This window comes from Triticum dicoccoides, chromosome 2A (assembly GCF_002162155.2).
Source record: "Triticum dicoccoides isolate Atlit2015 ecotype Zavitan chromosome 2A, WEW_v2.0, whole genome shotgun sequence".
In the NCBI taxonomy this organism is placed as follows: Eukaryota; Viridiplantae; Streptophyta; class Magnoliopsida; order Poales; family Poaceae; genus Triticum; species Triticum dicoccoides.
In genome coordinates this window covers 26,569,552-26,576,361 of record NC_041382.1, presented here as the reverse complement: position 1 = coordinate 26,576,361, position 6,810 = coordinate 26,569,552, and positions in this window count along the sequence as shown.

Sequence of the window (6,810 nt, the reverse complement as noted above, 5' to 3'; positions counted from 1 at the left end):
ATATATATATATAAAGTCCAACAAAGAAAGTTGAAAATGGAATTTTGTAAGTACCTTCGCTTTCTGGGTTGTCCAATGATTAACTAGAGATCTCCACTGATCCGGAGTCACCCATTTTGGTTTATTGTTTTCATTGGCTTCGGTGCTTTTTTTCTCATCAAAATAAATTGCTTTCAGATTGGACTTATGTTGCCTCCATCTGTCTCCAATTGTCTTCAATATATACTTTTCAATGCGAGGAGGATAAAGGAACCTCATCTACAGAACCATTACAACATAAATAGGGTGACTGCAATGTAAGGCAACATAGAACAAGCTAGTAAAGGATATTGAGTGGATTAAAATTTACCTTCACTTGATCTAGTATAGCCTTTACGTTTGTTTTGGCCAAATTTTCAAAGTACTCACTGGCTTGTCCCTGGCTATTGTCTTGGCCAAATTTTCTTGCTCGGAGAGGAGCGACGCGATGCCAGCCCCGAAACCCACACAATGGAGATAGCAGCCTCGCGAAGATAGGAGTTAACCTGGTCAGCTGTTCCTGTGGGAAATGGAGCCCCATAGACACTGATGTTTCACAGACTGCTTCCGCCATCAACCACTAGAAACCGTTTGTTGTACTCACAGGCCAGAATGGTCTTGTACTACATATGTTGTATTCTGCTTGGAATTTCTGTATCAAGTTGGAGCCTCATCAGCTAACAGTAATCCTGGGGCTGATGAGCACGACGGTCTTTTCTGGAAATTTATGTCCGGAGAATCGGTCGTGACAGACTTGGTATCAGAGCCAGGCTGACCATTGGCTAATCCTATCTTAGCCAGGTCGAAAAACTTAGGCAAACCAACCCACTAGACCTTAGCCAAACCCCAGCCAAGCTTCTCGTGCAAGATAGCCACACAGTGACCCAACGCCTTTTGACAGTCGGTGCCCAATCTATCAACCTAACATGTCACTCTTGCGCCAGTGACTGGCCCCTAAATAGTCCTTTCTCGCAAGCGTGTGAAGGAAGACTCCGCCCCCTTTTTCCTATAAAAGGGCACGCTAGTCCCAACACAGCACCACACAGCCGCTACCCCAAACCGAGCCACAATGCCTGGACCCATAGTGCACAACGAGACCACAGCAACCAACCTTGGAGGTTTTGTGACCATACTCGCAAACCTCACCCGTCGTGCCTATGCGTTAGAAGAGCCACCAGAATATGTTGTGTATCAAGGACCCATGAGCGGTGAAGACCGTCAATTCTGGGCCACTGTGCACATCTACGGTAGGGGTCTAGCACCCGAGCGCCCCTACAGGTTCACCGGAAGGACAACTTCCTTTGAGCCACAAGCCATCCAGCTAGCCGCTCGAGAGGCTATAGCTCATCTCAGGCACTTGTCACCCAGAGTTAACTGTCGCTCGTTCCACTACTACCCCAGACGTGAAGGGTATGGTAGACCACTCCAAGTTGCCAACGGAGATCACAAGACGGACCCCGCATTGTTGCACCTATTGCGCTATGTAAGAGCACTAGAGGCACTGTTCGACCAGATCACTATTGATCTAATCGCAGCTCGTGGAGAGCTGGTTCGTCGAGCCCCGGCGAGAGAAGAAAACGAGCCCAATGCAGACAACCCAGTCGTGCTGTTTGGACAACCGATCGAGACCCCGAGATCAGCTCCAGCCATCAGCCGAGATGCTTTGATGACCCCAGAAGTGCTTCGTCGCCTTTTGGGAGCACACTCCAACGGGGTTGTGGCCAACAATCCCCGCGATGGTCATCATCACTACCCCGACCCTGCAGTTCCTCCGCCATCTCTGACTAATCCCGGCAGTGAGACATGTGAAGAAGCCTCGACATCCACCAGGCACGCCCGTTTAGACATAAACGAGGTAGACTAAGCCGTATGAGTAGCACCGAGTTTCAGTGTATCCTCGCTTTGTAATCATGCGACCGTGTATATTAACGCAGCCTGTCATTGTGCCTCTGTTTTAATAGTGGCCTTGCATTTTTGGTCAGCGCATAGTTGCATATTTTTCCGGGCACAACTACCAAAACCAACCGGACGACAACCACAGTAACGCGTCTCTTTATGAGATATGTGTATCTCTGACACTGACTCGACCTTTGGAGCTAAGCTGGCAAATTTATTACCTTTCACCACGGTAAAACGATCCGGCTCCATTGCTATATAAAGGCGACCTTGTGACCTTACCCAGCAACCCCCACTTTGTGCACCACACTCGCACTTTTTCCTGTCATGCCGAGCCCCAGCATTCATCTGAGAATCCCAGATGCAACCTCAGGTAGCTTTGTCAAAATATTGTGGGATTTTACCCGCAGTACCATGGGTTCTACCCAGCCACCTCAGTATGAGCTGTTCAAATCAAGGATCACCCCATCCACCTCGGAATATTGGGCAGCAGTACACATCCCTCCCGTAGACTCCAATCAAGATCCAACGGAAGTTTCCTTCGTGGGGAAATCTATGCCAACCCCACACCTGGCCATAGAAGCTGCTGCAAAAGAAGCGATTGCTCGTCTTTGATCCGCAGTACCCTATGCCCGCGAACGGGGATATTATTACTTTCCGAGTCGTGCAGCACCCAGAGAAGTAACATCTTTTCCCGGTGGACGTATTGAGAGAGACCCAGTTCTGGCCAACCTTATCCAGTACATCATTGCTCAAGAGCATTTGAACCAGCGAGTGATGGATTATCTCCAGAGCCTCGCAGATTTAAATCCTCAGATTGCCATCGGCAGACCACTGAGACCCGACCCGGAGAGGCGCATACATCGACTGGTCAATCCACTCCCTCCGATAGAAGAGGAGTGTATTCCTTTACCAGAGACATTTTATCAGGACCCCGTCCAGTTACCATTTTCATTTTAGACGTCACTACTGTATTTGTTTTTGCAGCATTTATATTTGCGTGTATCTTATGCATGGTACCCCAAATTTGTGCGACGAGTCAATTATTTTGGCTTCTACTAATGTGTGTAGTTTTTGTTGTGGTTTATGCTCCTTTAAATTAACTGTTTTTCCCTCGCAAAATCCTGGAGTGAGATTTCTTTTCCCTGAGTTGCTACACCTGCCCCTTCTCACGACATGGATTAATTAATTTCACACAGCCCCACGCAGCAGACTCACAACCATAATCATTCGGACACATACACTGTTTGCAAAACCTTGCAACGGTGTTACATCCAGCTAATCACCCCTAACAACAGTTAGCACCCGGCACACTCCATCTACTCCTCATGATCACCACCACCGTGGAGAGCCAACACCCGAGCCGCAGCGTCGCGACACTCGTCAAAGATCATCGCGCACAGGAGCACAGAGAGCCCCAGCAGTGTCGCCAGCCCTCCGCATATCAGGATCACAAACCAGTCCGGCATCGCCTCCGCCATTAGAGCCTCACCCGAGCTTCTGTAAGCAGTAATGGAGAAGGAGGAGGAGAAGTGAGACCAGGTGTGAGGAAGAAGAGAGAGGCACCCCGGCCGTTTTTATAGCTCGAGCTCGGTGTACGGTGGGCGAAGTCCACCAACGCCGCTCGTCGCGGAATGCCGGTGTTCGGAGTCGAATCCGCGAGCAGTGCCGACAGCGCGCTGGCCCGCGAGGTGAGTGCACGCTGCACCGGCAGCTAGCACGCCGCGCACTACCACGGTACGGCCTAGATGCCCTACGCATTAGGCATCGCCGGTGGAGAAAGTGCGAGAAAGCGCGCAGGAGAGAGGAGGTAGAAGGAAGAACCAGAGGGAGAAGAGGAGACTCACAGTGGACCCCGGGTCCACCTGTCAGCCAGAGGGAGCACTGTGCTCTCGGGTACGACCAGCGTATATTTAAATTTAGGAGTTATTCTAAATTTATATCGAGCGTAGAAATCACACGTTTTTGTCCCGAACCGTAGACTCTTCCACGTAGAGCCACATCTTTATTGCGTAATATTTTCTTAACACGGCTTTTAGCAAATCTTGAGGACGAGATTTTTCTTAAGGGGGATAGTATTGTGACACCCCAAAAATTTGGCCTTGTTTTAATGAATTAGAATTTTTGCCAGGAATTAAAACTTTGGATTTCTGAGCTCCATTTTTAAATCATTTCCTTCCCTGTTATGATGAGTTTTTCCCAAAGAGAAAACTTTTCAAATATGTTATTGGACTTGTTTAACCTCTCAAGAAAAACTTTCCTTTTATCAGTGTAACAAATTAAATAATTAAGTTGCTTGATCTTTATTTTCTTGAAAATGGTTTTTCAAGGTTAAATGGTCATATTTGAACTACAACCATTTGATAGATTCACTTAAAATTCCCACAAAAATTTGGAGATGTCATGTGATGTTTTTAAATCACTTTTATGCAAAAATATATTTCATTCATGAAATATTTTAAGCCCTACACTCAATTTTTCTTCTCTGGTCCAGAGTGCATTTTGCACTGCAACCCTTTTAAATATTTCTTTAAAACTTCTACCAAAATTAGGGGAGGTCAGTAGGAGCATAAGATTCCAGTTTGTGCAAAAACCTAGTGCTGTTCTTTGAAAAATTTGAGTGAATCAACCTCTTTTCCATTCTGGTCCAATTTGAGGATTTGTACAGCAACCACCATTTTAGTTGCTCCTATATCCATGATTACTTTTTCTACTTGTAGTCCTCCATGTTAAACCCTTAAGTCCAGGAGCATGCACCTTTTGGATCATTTTTGGTTCATGAAATAATGCTATTTATTTCCTGTCCAGAATTGAAGTTTTGTAAAACTTACACTAGCAAGTTTCTGCTTTTGGCCAACTAACCTCACCACCCTCGTGTACATCTAAAGAGAACACCATCTGGAGTTTTTGGCCACTCCAAGACCTGCCTAAGTGCCCTTAGCATTTTGTCAAACACCTTATGGGCATGATCTATTTTGACATGAGTTTTGGCATTGCACGGTGAACCTAATCCCTTGACCAAACCAGCTTGTCCACTGATCTCCTTGCAAGCCCAAACCTAGACTTGTTAACCCCCAGCCTCAACCGCGACTCCTAGCATGCTCGGGCATTTCGTCGAGCACACTCAGTGCGTGCACTGAACGCGCCCAGAGCGCGCGTATTGCACGGTGCCGCGCCCGGGCCGACACGCTGGCCCCCCTGTCTTTGGCCCACACGGCAGCACCTCGCCACGCACTCCCCGCCTCGCAGCATCGCGCCAAACCACCCTGGCACGCTACAGCGCCGCCGCCAGGGCGTTCTTGGTGGCACTCCGGCGTCCGCAGTGGCTCCAGCCACGGGCAGCGCCGCCCAAACCCCTCCCGCTCGCCACCTGGCCCCTGGAGCAGTGCAAGCTCATCCGCATCCATGTCCGCTAGCGCTCACCGCCGCCACGATGCCCTGCTGCTACAGAACGTCGGTTCGCCGGAAGCTTATCCACGGCCGCCGCGGAACCGCCTTGCCTGGCTTATAAATGGACGCCCCGGGCCGTTCCCGCACACGGGCAACCTTAGGCCACCCCAATGACGCTTCCCCAGCTCGCCAATCGACCCAGGAGAGCTTCCTTCCTCATCTCCGGCAACTCCTGCCGCCGCCACCACCCCGGCCAATCCGGCACCTCCAGTACCTCCCCCTCTCCATTCTCTCCACCAAGAACCTCCTCATCCTTCCGTGAACACATCCCCCTACTCGATTTTGATCGGGAACCACCGTAGCCCCAAAACCACTCTGCTCCCGAAGCTCCCCTCCGCCGCGAAGCTCACCGCCGATGACTCTTTCCACCCCCGTCTACCCAGCGACTACCGGAAGGACCGCCGCAGTCTCGCGGATCCATCCAGACCCTCTGGAACCCGCGGGGAGCCACCGTTCGCTGGCGGCGATCGCTGTTGCCTCGCCTCCGTTCGGGCAGAGGAAGAGGAGGGAGGGATAGACTGGTCAAACCTGACCAGTGGGCCCTCTGGACCCACTATCAGCGACCCCATCTTTGTCCACGTGGTTAAGTGGAGGCGTAAAGCCTCAAGTACGCCTCCTCTGTAACGAAAGTGTAATCTCGTTTGAAACGTTTTCTTTTCTGTTTTATTTTAAAAAACAGATTTGACCAAATCTTTGACTGGCTATAACTTTTTAAATATAACTCCAAATGAGTTGATTCTTTTTCCTACCTCTCTCAAATTTCACCTAGTTTATTTTAAGATTTATTTGAAAAAAATTCAGAACAACTTTTGGTTCTGTTTTTATTTTGTGTGTTAATTCTTTTATATTGCTAAAATAGGATTTTTGAAGAGGGGAGAAATGTTTCAAGTTTTGGAGTGCACCCTGCCTTTCCACACATTTAAGGCAAGCATTCTGAACCCCGACATAATATTTTTTTTTGGTGTGATCGTGGATACATTTATAACACCACCGCATTTCAAAGGACTCGTTATTTCATGTGGTATGATCATATGCATGAGTGTATATTAGTGATTTCCAGGCTGTTGGAAATGAACACACTTGTGATGATAATCACCCTCATGTGCCTTGCATGCATACCGGCAGGAACCCGGGAAAACCTCTGCCTTGGGTAGGCATGAGTTTGCCGCCGGTCTCCGTCGGGACGGTTATGTCTGGTATGGCATGGTAAGGTGATATGAGCAGTGACTCTGTTGGTTGTAATATATTCGTTATACTAACCATGCAGGGAATACCTAAATCTTCTGAGTCGACCGTAGATCGAGTCTTGTGCCAGTAACCCCCATACTTGTTTCGTACTACCACTCGTCTCTACAGCAAGTAGAGTACGGTTCAGTAAGTTGTCAACCTTTTTCTAGCACACACCGTACAGAGAGGCCATGGTGGAAGATACCGGTTGTAGCTGGT